Below are 15,988 nucleotides of genomic sequence, written 5' to 3'. Positions count from 1 at the left end.
TTTTCTGACTATCAGAATTTTTGACTTTTATTTGGTACTTTGTTTTTCTTATAATAATTTGAACTTACATAGCAAATTTTTTCCAAGGCTATTCTTATTTGTTTGCTTCTTTGTTTTTAAACTGTAGCAATTTATCATTTACTTTTATAGCATAATAAATAGTAAAATAATTAATATTAGAAAAAATTTTTCTCATAAAGACAGTACTGGCTACGTCCAATACATTTTTATATGGAATATTCTCACAGTTATAGAGCAGATTTTCTAGTCCAATAGCTAGATTTAAGCAAGCTTTTACTTAATGCTTTGCTCACTGCTTAATTCCCTGGAAATTTTAAAAGATGAAGCAAACAATATCCCCCTAATGTCAGAATGCATTGTCACTGTTTTGTTTTGTTTTTTTCCTATTTTCAACCCTGGTTATAAGTTTTGCTTTTGATGCCTAGGATTACAAAAAATGGGGTTCTTCCCACTTCCAATCTCAGTCTCCCAGTTTTACCAGCATTTGCAATATTTTCCTGAGATTTCTTAAAAGCACCATAGGAATTATATTTTGTAAATATCATAGTCTCACTGAAGAATATATGCAGATTTTTCATTACTACAGGCCCATAGTCTCTGAGTACAAAAAGTAAAAGCACTATTTTATTTTTTGAGAGTCTATATTCTAAGGTTCAAGTCTGCCATGATTTTAAGACCCTGTTTGCATTGTTGCAATTGTTATTATTTTTCATTTATTTGTTTTTTCATGTGTTCTGCTTTGTTTTTTTCCAATTAACCCTTAGGCTGCAACATTCTGGACTTAATTTTTCTCTTATAGATAATTTGAGGAGGAATTTCTTTGAACTTTGATTTTTTTTTCTGTTCATACATGAAATGTAAGTATACACTTTAGTGTCTTCTATAGGCATTCCTTCTAGCTAAAGTAAAAATTAATGAACATTTTTAGTATTAATTACAATGTCTCCTTTTCTGAAATCAAACTTGTCATTTTAATATAATGCCTATAATTGCCTTATATTAATTTCATTACTCCTTCTTGTGTTTGTTTATATTTATTAATCACATTGTATTGATCAGTTAGACTGTATCTTTTTTATATTCCTTTTTCCAAGTTAATTATTACTATCTATATTTTCTTCCTTATTATTAAGAGTGACTATATTTTATCAGAGTAATCATCCACTATTTTTCAATAGGGACCATTCCATAAATTAATATAACAAATTTTCATTAGTTTTAAAACAACTTTTATGCAATTTTTGGTTTTCAATACTAGCCAATTCTTTATTGACTATTTTTCAAGTGGTTCTGGAATTTGTGTTTGTATATATTTGATGAGCTTTAAAGCACCAGCATCAGAGAACTTGATATTTTTAATCTTTTAAAAACTTTGATATATTCCATTGATACCTAAAAAAGATATTTTCTCATTTTATGACATTGTTCTCAGTATATGTCCTTTATATTTATGTCATTAATTTTATTAATCCTGCCTTATACTTTCTATAAAATGTACAAGTATTTTATAAATATTTGTATAAGTTAATGTAAATTCAGTTTTCCCAAGCCAAAATACATATTGAATATATATATATATTAACTATCATTCCATTTTCTATTATTAAATCTAGCTTTTGGAGCAAACTGAATTATAATATGTTTTAATTCTGAATTATATTATCTAAATCTTAAAAAAAGGATACTTCCAAATAGAAATAAAAGATAATGCAATATTTACCACTAAATCAGAGGGGACAATAAGAAAAATTAAGCTCAAATGAAAATACAAATGAATCATTACATCACCAGAATATTTAAAAGCAGTTTTCATTTTAATCAGTAATAGCTGAAGACAAAATAAAATATGTTATGTATGTTATCACACTGTTGAATCATCTAAAATGTGGGCATAATATAAAACTAGTTAAACTAAAATTAACCTCAAAAGTTGTATTCTTAATGTAAAACTTGGGTAAATACTTTCCATGAAAATTTCCTATAAAGTCTACACCACAGGTTGTTTCAAACAAAATGGGAATTGTTCTCTAGATATGTGGATATGTAATTAAAATTAGATCAGAGCTTAATAAAAATCAGTATCAAATTACTGAAATGTCAAAATAGCATTATTTTTAAAATTCTAGTTGAAATGGTTATGTAATTAAATTAATGCCATAATAATTTTCAGTATCTGTATATGTTAAGTTTCAATGCACATGTGATTGCCAGATACCAATTTGTATGTAATATGAATACATTGTTTCCCCTCTATAAATTAAATTGACAGTAATGTAGAAAAAATTTTACTGATTGTGTTAAATTAATACATTAGTTGAATTTTTAAGGATATAATAAGGTACTTAATATGTGAAATGAGATAAATTATGTTAACCTTAAAAGAACAGATGCAATGCCTGCATCGTATAGAATATTTATATATAGTAAGAACCAATGAGAAAAAAAATGATAAGTTATTTATAATACTATAAAGCTATAATGGGTTCAAAAGTATAATGGAGTGTAATACTGTAATCAGTTATTGTGGAATTAAATGTCACTGAAAACCATTAGATTGTAGCTTAATTTTCCTAGGTGATAACTCAAAACACAAACTACCCTTTTGCATATTAAACCTACATAAATAATGTGGTGGTTATTGCTCTGAAAAATCATATGTTAACACTGGATGGATTTAACAGTAAATTACTTACTTACTATTACTGCACAAAACTAATCTTCTACCATACAATACACTCAACTCTATGATTAATAGTATTAAAGGCCAAAAGTTACTTTTAAAGTCATTCTTGAGCACACTTTACAAATAAGGACTATAGGGTCCACAAAACATTCTTGGTTTTAACATACACGATCACTTATTTATTTATAGTAAGAACCTAGTTTCTACTTTTGTCTTTATATCGAATAAAGACAAAAATACACTCACCTCACTGATGATCTCCACTGAGGCTTCTCCCAGGCTCCTGTTTTACTATTCTTGGTGTTGATTTCCTCTTAATTTCTTTCTCAAGAAGAGAAAACAATGTAAAGTAAGCAAAGCCAACAGCAACCAAGAAATATTATTGCAATTATGTCACATCCAGTTGTTTGAACCCAGCAGTTAATTGAACAAGAAAAAATCCAAAGGTCAATCAAATGTGAAAAAAGATCTAATTTAATCAGTAGTAATCAGGATTTCATACATATATAAATAAAATCTTAAATTATGTAATATATTAAAATTTCTTGATATGATATATTTATATATGTTACATATATACATAAATAAATATGCATAAACCTTTAATAATTAAACTAGTGGAATTTTTAAAAAGAAACAAAACCTTGGCAAATAGACACAATATATATTATTATAAACATTTTAGAAATGTTTAGAAATGCCTGGTGAAATATATATATGTGTGTGTGTGTGTGTGTGTATATATATATATATATATATATATATGTATATATATCTCTTCTGACCCAATAACATCACTATTGAAACTCCTCATTATATAAATATCAGTACAGTAAAGTAATGAATTAAAATTTTATACACTATACACTTACATTAGTTTGCTAGGGCTGACATAACAAGATATCACAGACTAGGTGATAAACAACTTCAATTTATTTTCTCAAAATTCTGAATCTAGGTGTCAGAGATCAAAGTGTCAGCAGGGCTGGTTTCTTCTGAAGCCTCTCTCTTTGGTCTGTCGATGGCCGTCTTTTCCCTGTGTCTTTGCATGTTCTTTCCTGTGCGCATGTCTGTATTCTAATCTCTTCACATAAGGGCATCATCATATTGGATTAGACCCACCCTAATCATCTCATTTACAGTCCAATTCTGAGTTACTGTGGTTTAGGACCTCAACATATGCCTTTTGAGGGGACACAATTCAGCCCATACCAGCATGAATGCTTATTATGTTGTTGTTTTCAGTAGCAAGTGTTGAAATATTATGAATTCCCATCAGCAGAGGAATAACTGGGTAAAATCATAACCCATCCATACTAGAAAACGTATTCAATATGAAAAAATACGATTCTTTCCATTCATATTAACATGTTTGGATATTCATAATAAGTTGTCAAGAATAAAATACAATTATGTACTTCCCTTAGAGGTAGACAGTTCTCTATTCATTTTTAGAAGAAGTATGACTTTTTTTTTTTAACTAATACAGACGTTTAAATGACAGAAATCATATCTCTTTTCCCATTTGTTTATTTGTTCTTAAAGTTCCATAAATGAGAAAAGGAACCAATTTTTTAGTAATTCAATTCATTTATCTTACTTCCTAGAATAAATAAAATGTTCCATTGGGCAGGTCAGACATTACAACAAGACTATTACTTTGACTATATATGTGGTTTGCCATTTTAATTATGGTAGTAAAGCAAAAAATACTTTAGAAGTTTCTTAGGAAACTATTAGGTTACAACTAAGTCTCAAATTTAGTATGAAATATTTATCATGTTTTCTGATGAGTATTTCAATTTATATTAGCTTTATGAGCAAATTTACAAGTTGTTTTATCTAATCTTTTAAACAAATGCACTATTGCAATGAGAAAAGGTGATAATGAACATCAAAGTCCTCAAGAAATAAGTATATGAAAGAATATTCTAAAGGTAGGAGCTTAGCTGTAAAAATTAAAATTAATATATATTTTAAATTAAAATTTTAGAAAATGTATAATTGAGAGTTACTTCATTTTATTTTTCTGATTATTTTTGGGATGTGATTATGTATAATTCATAATTCTTATAGTTAAATTAACGATTCACTTTAATTTTTAAAAATGATGCTCTCTTTGACAAAGGAAAAAATTTAAATCCTAATTTAAGTATATTTCACAAAAGTATCTCTGGCATGATTAGCTGCAATTATTCAATGACTAAGTGTAGGAGCAAATTTCTCTTAGTCTTTACGAAAATATGCCATTTCCTTTCATAGCATGTCAGACCATGAGTGGTCAAATGTTAATACAGTTATCACACTTCTTAAACCCTTAATCATAATGTCAATTAAAGCATTATAAACTGAAATTCTGAAGTTCGAAGTCCTGAGCAACTTTATATAGTAGAAGAACCTTTGGGAAAATATATTGAGTTTTGGGGGTTTTTTTTCTTTTTTGGTCTGCCTCAGTAATCAATACAAAATAATGCACTTTTGACTGCTGTTTGCAATTTTACTAAAATCGTCCACCAAAGCAAACAAATAAACAAAAATTGGAATAAATTTATAATGGATTTACTTCTGAAAGAAACTGAATTGAAATTGCACAGGAAAACAACAGTAGTCCTGAAATCTTGGAAAACATAATTTTAAAAAAATGGCTGATGATGTAGGGCATATTTTTAAAAAGGAAATGTTTATTAAGTGATAAGAAGTACTAATTTTCTTCATTTTGATGAACTGTATTTTATCCTTTTTTCTTCATATAGTAAGAATTTTAGGGAATATAATAGATCATATTATATATCATACTTTCCATATATTTGGAGGATGAGGAAGGAAGCATCTGGAACATATTTCCTAAATGGCTGTATCACTTTGTGAATATGAGCAATAGTTATATCTTAGAATTTGTATTGCTATAATTTTCATGAAACTACACGGGAAAACTTCCAGTGACAACTAGTATTTTTAATATAAAGCCAGAAAGAATTACACACAAAGAGATCGCACAATTTCTATAACCTATAAATCTGAGTTTGTGTCTTAATCATGGCTCTGACAGTAATTTACTTTCTGTGGTTGAACAGACAGAGTATTACTAAAAAAATCTCTGCTACATCAAAAAATAATCAAAGAGAAGTAAAGAAATGCAGAAGCTTTTCACTAAATAAAGACAGAGTTGGGGGTGGGGTATAGCTCAATTGGTAGAGCACATGTTTAGCATGCACGTGGTCCTAGGTTCCATCCGCAGTACCTCCTCTAAAAGTAAAGAGATAAACAAACCTAATTACCTCCTCCTGCCCCTCCAAAAAAAATGAATAAGTAAATCACTCTTCCAAGACAGAATAGTTCACCTTGAATTACCTATAATAATTTTATTATACAAAAATAAATTCCAGGTATATTAATTAAGAAAGAAAATGAGAAGAAAGAATTATGAAACAGAAGGAAATATAAGAGAATTAAGGTCAATAAAAACTTGGATCTGGTAAAGTCACTAAAAATTTGATGAAAAAGTGAAAGGAACATCCATTTGAATAAATTGATGGAAAATCTATGTAGGGAGAAATTAGAACACCTGATCTTAAGTCCTTTTTGAATGCTGAAAGTTGATTCTTAGATGGCAAAATCACTAGACACCAAATCTGAAAAATCTATATGTAGAATATTGTTTCACTCAGCAACCTCCCTTAACTCAAATATAAAATCACTGCACTCAGCCTTAAAATCTCTATGCAGAAGGCAGTAGGACTTTTCTGAGCAATCTATTAGGAAAAGAAAAAATCTTAAGATTTAAGAATCCCTCAATAAAATAGTAAAACAATAAAAGTTACCCTTTGGAATGCCCACTAGTCAATAAATGTGGCCCGTGAAGCTGGAGGGTAAGATGGGAGCTGAGAAAAGCCTTTAGCCTAAAGATAAAGGAAAACAGAAACAAGAACAACAAAAGAGGATTGAAGAAAACCCAGTAAATGACTGGAGAAAATAATCTAAATCAAGACAAAATAAAATAAATAATGGAGTATCAGTATCCTCTAAGATAAGAGAAGTGATCTATAAAAGAAGAAAATGAAATACTAATTTAAAAAATGAATAGAACCCTTAGAAAACAATAACAATACATTTACCTTGAAATTAAAAGCAGAAAATTTCAAAAGACTAAAAAGAGATAGTTGAGGATATTTTCTAGAGTGTAGACAAAAAGATGAAAATAGGACTGTTTTTATGGCTTTGCCAAAGGTTAATAAATAGAATAAAACATGGTTCTGAGAAACAGACATGAAAATTTGATACATGATAGCTGTAGCATTTCAAATGTGTGGGTAAAATTTAGACAATTCTAATCATGGGATAGTTGCTATTTATATGAGAAATATAATTGGTGGTGTACCACACCAAATACCACATGCATTAAAATGATAAATATAAAATAAAGAACTTTATTTTTGAAAGAAAATGTATGCTAGTTATATGTCAAGATATTTTTATGATATTAGGTCTGATAGATTTCTTTAAAAAACAAATTTCAGAATCTTGTAAAAATATTTTATAAACTTATTCTTAAGGATTTATTTGAAAAGATTAAAAATGCACACACACACCAAAATTACTGAGAGTAATTGTAATATTAAAATTAAAAATATCTGCATATGAATAAGATAAGTTATTTCCAGTGGAATTTAAAATTATAAGAAAATTTTAAAATGCAATGTTTGAAAAAAGTTAAAAGAATTTTGTAACAGATTTTTGACAAAGGTGCTCAATGTACAAACTTTTATTTTGTAATCCAAAGGAATATAAATTTAACCTACCACTATTTAATAAATCTATTTAGCAATATCTAGTAAAGTTGAAGATGTGAATATTCTATAGCACATCAATTACAATCATTGTTATAAAACTGTAAAACATTCTTGCATGTGTTTATATACAAGAAGATGGATCAAAAATGTTGAAATCAGCATTATTGTTTGTAAGAGCAAATATTTGGAAATGACGTATAAGACCATCACAGGATAACTGATAATCAATTTTATGTAAATATATAATATAATGCTATATATCAAAAATTAAGTATCTGTATATCAAAAATTAATAGAACTATGTATTTCAAATATTACACTGATCAAGAATAGAAAGTTATAAAGATACCAGCATAGATTCAAATCACTGAACATTTTCATATATGCATTCCTTGTCATCATAGTTGTTTCAGGCCCTTTGCACCATCTTTAGAATAGGCAGGAGATGAGGCTGTCATCCATAGGATAGGCCACCTCACACTGTTAACTACTGAGAACCTCCATTGCCTCAGATGCTTATTGTTTGCATTCACTTGTAATCCAAGTATCTTCCTGCTTAGTGCCTATTCTACGAAGTTCATCTTTGTTATTAATTTTCCAGTGTTATTATTTAGAAGTCCCTGACCATCTTCCAGGTGGTTCTGGTCTACCGTGGAGATTCTGTACGTTAACCTTAGCTGCATTTCTTCCTCCTGTGTTAACTGAAGGCCCTTGGATATTGAGAGAAAATCAATAAATTAATAGCTCATTTTTTCATAAGCCTAGAAAGTTTACTTTTGGTTTCTGGACTGTCTTGATTCTAATCACCAATATACCACCTCAAATATATAATGGAATATGGCCTACATAAGCAATTTTATGATTCAATGAACAAAAATTTAAAAAGGGAAAAAAGAATTAAAAAAATAAAAACAACAATACAGGTCACGAGGATTGGCTCCCCATCTTGTTCAAGGTCCTACTCAAATTTGTCAGCCTCATGGATTACCCATCAATGGACTGGAGATGTTTGCCTAGATATGATATATGTTGTTTCCTAATCTAAACATTGGTGAACATTGGTGAAACAAAATGGACCATTATGCCTTGCTCGCATTGAAAGAGATATCCTGACATGCCTTAGACCAACGCTTGGAAATTTATCTAGGTTCATCTCTCACCCTTCATCACACATTGTATTCCTAAGGCACATAGGATGTTTCCTACTTTATATTCAACTCCTAATTAGCATAATGCTGTCAAGGTAATAGCTGATGTGTCACGATGTTTTGTGAGACTTGAACATGATGGATTTTTACTCAGACTGTGTTATACAGGCAGCAGTAAATTGATTTAGATTGATTTAGTCCTGGAACAAGATAAAGGCATTTCCCCCCCCCCCCGTATAGTATTGTTTTGTAAATGTAAACTGCTTCATATTCTTCTTACTGATGGGAATGGAAAGGTAGCATATGCTGCCTTTCAGGTGCCAAGGGTTATGTTGATTTCCTTGAAAAAAGATACCATATCTGTAACCATAGCTCTGATTGCTATCTACACTTGATTTAGTCCAACCATCTAGTATTATTATGCATGACTCAGTTGGTTTGTGTGCTGGACAATCAAGCAAGTTGAATTAAAGTTGTAGTTAGCAGTACACCCGCATCTCTCAGGTCCTTGATGACAGACGTGATCACTTCAGACCCTCAGAATGCAGCAGTTCTTTTGACTTACTATTTTTGCAGGAATATGTTGTTCCAAGGACTTCTAAGGAGCTCTTTCTGCCATAATACACTTTACTCCATGAATAATGAAACTTCTAGTTTATATTTGGGGATTTATAAAATAACACATGATTTTCTTCAGTTCCACTGGATACTATTATTCAATTTGCCTGGACCAAATTTTTCTACCATGTGTTACCTGACCTCCATAAATCCCTTGTTTGGTGAACCAGAGTGTCATTGGGTCTCTGGGAAGTAGTGTAAGTTTAGAACCAGCATCAGATATTCTCTGAAAGTTCTAGGTAATATTTATTTCTTAGTGCTCTGTCACACACACACACACACAGACACACAGACACACACACACACACACACACACACACACAAACCCCATCCCAGTAAATATCTGCAGGTCCCACTTGGGAATGCTTGGGGGAGAGTCCATGGTTTAACCAATGATCGATCGTGTTGCAGAATTGTGTTCAAATATTTCCCTCCCCATCAGCCAAAGGATTCTTACATAACCAACATAAAGGACCTAGTAAGAAGCTAAGCCTTCTCATGGTTTTCACTTGAGTGAGGGTTCTATGAGCCCTAGAATTGTTTCTGTACATGTCAAGCAGCACTTACTAGACTGTCCATCACTGACATTTCTAGGGGCCCATGATTTTTTGGCCACCATTACAAATACCATTCCACCTCACTTCATCTCTAATAGAGAGTTTGTATCTGGCCTCTGAGATCACATTTTTCTCATTGGGATCAGGGAACTCAATTTTATCCAGTACTTGCTGCTATCATTTCTGGTCCACAAACGACAATTAAAGAGACCTCTAAGGATGCTGATCCCTCCACCCACACTTCTCCTGCCAAACTTTAAACGTCCTACCTAAAGTAGCATATCCCAGCCCCTCAGTAGATGGTACTGCGCATAATAGATGCACTCTGATTTGCCCGTGTGGGTGGGGATGAGGTGGAGGTCAAAATCAGAGTGAAGGATGAAGATGAAATATTAACATTTTTATTTCTTCTTGTATTTGCTTTTTCAGATTGTAAATCTCTCTGGATCTTCCATTCATAAAATTCCATGAGTGACAGTACAGAGAAAGCCTGTTTACTTATATTTTTTTCACATTCTCAATTAAAATGTAAATATCTGTGAAATACGCTACACAGTGTTCCTCAAATGTGATTCAGGGACCATTTGGATCAAAATTATCTACAGGCACTTATTCGAACTAGAGAGTCCTGGGCGTCACACAGGGATAGTTGAATCAAATTCCCTAGAAGATATGTGCAGTAATACGCATTTTAACAAAAATTTTAGATGATATTTATGCAAAACGTGGGATGCAGTCCTCTGGAGATAGTTGGCATCCATAGTCGGAATTCAGTTTTGTACTAACTGTCCAAATCGAAATTCTCATGCTGCATTAGGGAGAAGGTAGGTTGGAGGGAGGAAAGATGTCATACTGTCATAACTTACTCTTCCTTGGGCCATGAAATAAATCCCAGATGTTTGCACACCCAACCCACAGTATGTATGTTTTTACTTCTCATGACAAATTTTCCTCCTTTCATCTCTAAGAAGCATAGTGGTCACCAGGCTCTTTCTCAGTGTGGGACTTGGATGCCTTCAAATGGCAGCTGAGGTAAAGTGAGACTGGACCTAAAGTGACTGCTGGGTGCAGCAGGTGTGGTAAGTGTTAGTGACGGAACCAGGGAAAGAGGCTGAGACTGAGTGAAGTTTGGGAAGGGGCCGGGTCCAGCAGTGCTCAATACCTATCTTCAGTGCACCCCGTCTCCGTCAAGCCAATCACTTCCTACCTGCAAACACCAGCCTGCCTGCCTGAGGGGTTTCACTGGCAGTGATAAGGATTTAATGGCCCTTTGAACAGCCCTCAACCAATGAGGAGTGGTGTTGATGGATAAATAAATGAGCCTCCTACCCCATAGCTGAGACATCCCTGAGGCATACGGGTGTACATGACCTCTCAGTGTCCCCTGTGGGTGGCTCTCCAGTGGCCCACAGCAGTTATCTGCTTTTGCCTACTGTGTATCAGCTCCGTTTCTTTCCTTGCTCACTACCCTCCTCCGTAAAGCATACTTCCTGAAAACACCTCAGATGAACTGCCACTCAGGTCTTTGTCTTTTCCCAGGGTAGCACAATTTAAGACAAAGAAATAATCATTTATGAGCTTGGTTATTTTTAGTGTTTTGGACAGGATTTGGGAAGGTTCATGTTACTAATAGCATTTAAAATAGTTTATCCTTTCTCCTCTAAATTTAGTATTACAAACATCTGGCTCAACACAGGAAATCAGGATGCATTTAACATGGAGCAAATTAGTAAAATAATTGCAATTCTTTTGTTTGAGAAGATTAGGGTTAGTGTGGGTGAGAATTTGTGACCAAGTTGGAGGTATGGAAGAAATCATTTCCTGAAAGTAAAGAAGCTGATCTGAGGGATTCGATTAGAATTCAGGCTCATTAGATTTTATTTGGGGAAGATTTTTTTCCAAATTTTTCCAGGGTAACACTCAATGCCAGATGGTGATTAATCTATGTTCAAAGATAATCTGAGAATTTAAGCCACAAATTGTGTATCTGGTGAGTTTGGCCTTCTAGTGTAAAGTTAGCAACTATTTTCAAGTAAAAACAAAACTCAAAGAATATGGTAATCATGAATTATTTTTGAAGAAAAGTTAACTTTGAATCTTGAATATTAAAACCTTGTGAATTTGGTGGGAGGACAAAAAACTCAAATTAAAACCCCATAACAATTTATCACTGGTGAACATGAAAGCTACTTGTATGTAAAACATAGACTAAACAAATTTCAAAGAACAAAATTGAAATACCTGAACCTTGATCATATGAATAATTAGCAGATAGATGAGGTAGACAAAGTGTAAATGTCCTTACTTCATTTTTTCCGAAGTAAAAAGTCAGTATATAATATAAAATGGATTTGTAGCTATTTAAAAAAATAAAAGAAGACAGTGTCTACTCTTTTCTCGTTTTATTCATTATAACTATCATGTTATACATAACCATCATGAAAAAAAGTTTTACTTGAAAGTCTTTAGTTTCACCTCAGTTTCTTTCAAATTCAACACAACTTATAATATTTTGTTAATCATGTTTACACACTTGGTACTCAGTTTTGAACTCCTGTCATCCTATTTTTACAGAAAGATCTGGAATCTTTCACCAAAAAAGACAACCATTTCTGTGTTGTAGTACTTCTGAGCTTTTTCTTTCTGTTTTATGCTTGTTTTCCTTTTTTATTTCTATATATGCTTTAAAAGCCACAGCATCAATACTACTTTGAATATTTGTGAAAATGGATAAGTTTTGACGTGTAACTTGACAGTTTTTACCAGAGAGATAGATGTTAGAAATAGCATTTCTTTATCTTCCACTGTCATAAAGTCATGTGAAATGCACACTAATATGGTCCATAACACATAAGCTCCTTCTTCTGACACCCCATAGTTGTTCAAGATCACGTGTCATATTTTAGTTGCAGTGTTCTATCAATATCCTTTTATCTACAGTCAATCATTCAGACATTTACTGGAAATCTGTGACCTTGATAATCACTCTTCTGTTTTAATTGCCTTAATGTGTGTTGCATCTTCTGGGCAGAGCTACTGTTGCTTTAGCTGAATCTTAATGTGGGGGAGATCACCCACCGTCTTTAACAACTAGAAACACAGAATTCTGTCTTTTTCATTGCAATTGAATATTCTTCATTCCTGGAGGTTACACTGTTTTGTCTGTCATCCTTAAAACCTTGTCTCTTCCCCAGAATGAATGAAGACTGCTTCTATTATGGAAATGCCTTTACTGCTCAACAGACATGTCTAAAGTCTACCATACATTTTATTTTCCAGACATTTCTTACTTTCTTGCTGTATGTTTTCTTTTCTCACTGGTGAGTTTGTACGCAAACCCTCCTATTCTTTGGCAAGATTTCAAACCACTGATGATTTTTTTGTAAGTGTAGCATTCACTTGCATTGTAATTTTTGTTTCCATTAAATACATTTTGACCCTTAGTTAACTAGACGTATCTAAATGAATCAACACTAAACTGTTCTTCGAGTGAAGTACAGCCTTAGCTATGATGATCTAAAGTAACGGGGTAATTTTTTTTGTTATTTTTGGCTTTATTAGATTGCTACTGAACACTTTTTAAATTAGCATGATTTTTGCCCTTCATCTAACAAATTTTGTGGACTGGAAAGCCAATCAATGTTTAATTGAAAACTTTCATAAATATTTGTATATTCTAATTGTTTCCACATAAATGAAGAAGGCTTAATATGATTTTTATGATATTATAATTTTGACAGATGCATAGCATATTAACAGTTTATTGCCAATACTCAAGGAAAGATTAATTATATTTTGGGGGCTTTATAATTGCTTTTACAATTTGACCTTATAATTGTTTCAATTATTTAATTAAACACTTAAATAAATTTAATAAATTTAATAAATTCTATCACCTGGAAATGCATTTCCCACAGTTGTCTCTATTTTAAGGTAATTTTCTTTCCCTTGTATTATATTAATAGCTTTCACCTCAGTTAAATATAAGCTATTAATTTGATTCTGAAATAAAGTTACTTTTTTTCCCATAAGTTGTGAACCACCATCATAAATTGCACTGCAACTAGGGTGTGTACCTGTTACTATTTGTTGATATTTTGCATGATCATTTTGAACCAATGTTTATCACTTTCTTACAGATCTTTTGCACCAAGTAAACAATCACTGGAAACTTATTACAGCATTTTCCATCTCAATTAACTTCACAAGCCTGTAAAATATGAGTGAAGATGGTAAGTTGTTATTTTTATTAGATTTTGAGTCATGTATAATAGTACTTTTTGAATGTGTTCTGTTCAGGTTAATAAAGGGTAGAAAATATATGAAAAAAGTTACTTGTCTCCTTTTTTCAAAAACAATAAAGATGATTACAATTAAACATTTTAAGCATTATTTCATTTCGGTTTTAGAATAAGTGATCTTAAGTTTCTAAAACACTTTTTTTTTTTTTGGAATCTTAAGTTATGGGTAAGTTATATATTTATGTATTAGTTATCTATTGATGCAAAACAAAATACCCCCAAAATTACAAACGTTGCTGAAAACAACAAATATTTATTATCTCACATAGATTTTGAGGGTTAGGCATTCAGGGGTAGCTTCTCTGTATCTTTCTGCTCAGAGTTGTCATGAGGCTGCAGGTGAGCCTTTGGCTGAGCTCAACGACTCACTTGTCTGGTGAATGATACTTGCCGGTGGTGGAGGCCTCAGCTTCCTAGCACTCAGTCTTTTCTCCCACAAGGCTGACTTGAGTGTTCTGAGGGCATGACATGTACTTATCTTAAAAGTGAATGATGAGGGAAAGAGAGAGAGAGGGAGAAAGAGGGAGATAAAAAGAAAAACCAGTTGGGAGCATAGTTATTATAACCTAATCTGAAAAGTGGCATATTATCACTACTTAAAAAACAAATGCAGTTTTATCAGCACATAGGTAACAGACTGAGAAAAGATGTTAAAGTAGCATGTAGCAAAATGCCACTTTCCTCCACTTGGTTTTTTAGTTTGTATCATACAATCCATTTACTTGTTACACCTGGGCTAGAAATAATAACAGAATATGCACTCAGTATCCATATGAGATTTGTCATTCATAGATTAATTTACTAAATTGTCTTGGCTTGTGAAACAGGCCTACTTTCTTCACTAGTCCTTTTTTGGTTGGTTTTTAAATATTTTTCATTGTGGTAAAAAAAAATATATATATATATATAAAATAAAAACTTACCATTAGTACAGTTCAGTGATAATAATTATACTCATGATGTTGTGAAACCATTACCACTCTTCATTTCCTAAACTTTTTCATCATCCCAAGCAGAAACACGCAAACTTGAAGCAATAACTCCCTGTTTGCTACTCATCCAGCCCCTGGTAAACTCTAGTCTGCTTTCTGTTTCTATCTACTTGTCATTCTAAATAGTTCATATCTTATATATTTCATATTTCACATAATATATATTTCATATAATATATTCTTTTGTGTCTAATTTATTTCACTTGGGGTAACATTATCAAGGTTCATCCATTTTGTCCCATGTATAAGAATTTCATTCATTTTATATTCCATTGTATGAATATTATACCACATTTTATTTATCCATTCATCTGCTGATGGACACTTGGATTATTTCCACCTTCTGGCATTTGTGAATAATGCTATAATAAACATTGGCATATAAGTATTTGAGGCCTCATTCCTATTCTTTTGAGTATATGCCTTCGAGTGAAGTTACTGGGTCATACGGTAATTCTATGTTCACTTCTTTGTTGAACCAACAAACTGCTGTCCACAGTGGCTATCCATCTTGTATTCCCATCAGCAATGCAGGGAGACTCCAATTTCTCCCTGCATTGTTTTTGGACGTTTCTGTGGAAAGTTAAGAGCTTGGAGATTCTTACTGTGCTGTTTTGCTAGAGCCACTCATACTGTTACTTTGGTCCTATGCTTCTGGTTGCAGGACCAACCTTTGTATGATGTTAAAAAGGACCGCACAAGGGTGTAAATACCAGGAGACAGGGAGATTGTGGACCAACATGGAAGCTGTCTATTATGAGTTAATTTCCATTTCTTTAAGTGACTTTGAGAGAGAGAGAAGTAAAACTGGTTAAGGCTGTTAGAAGTTTCAGCAATATTTTTTTTCCATTCTGGGTTTCAGAATCTTGGCTCACCAA

This window comes from Camelus ferus, chromosome 3 (assembly GCF_009834535.1).
Source record: "Camelus ferus isolate YT-003-E chromosome 3, BCGSAC_Cfer_1.0, whole genome shotgun sequence".
NCBI lineage: Eukaryota > Metazoa > Chordata > Mammalia > Artiodactyla > Camelidae > Camelus > Camelus ferus.
The sequence above is the reverse complement of the archived record's forward strand: the minus strand, read 5'-3'. Positions refer to the sequence as shown.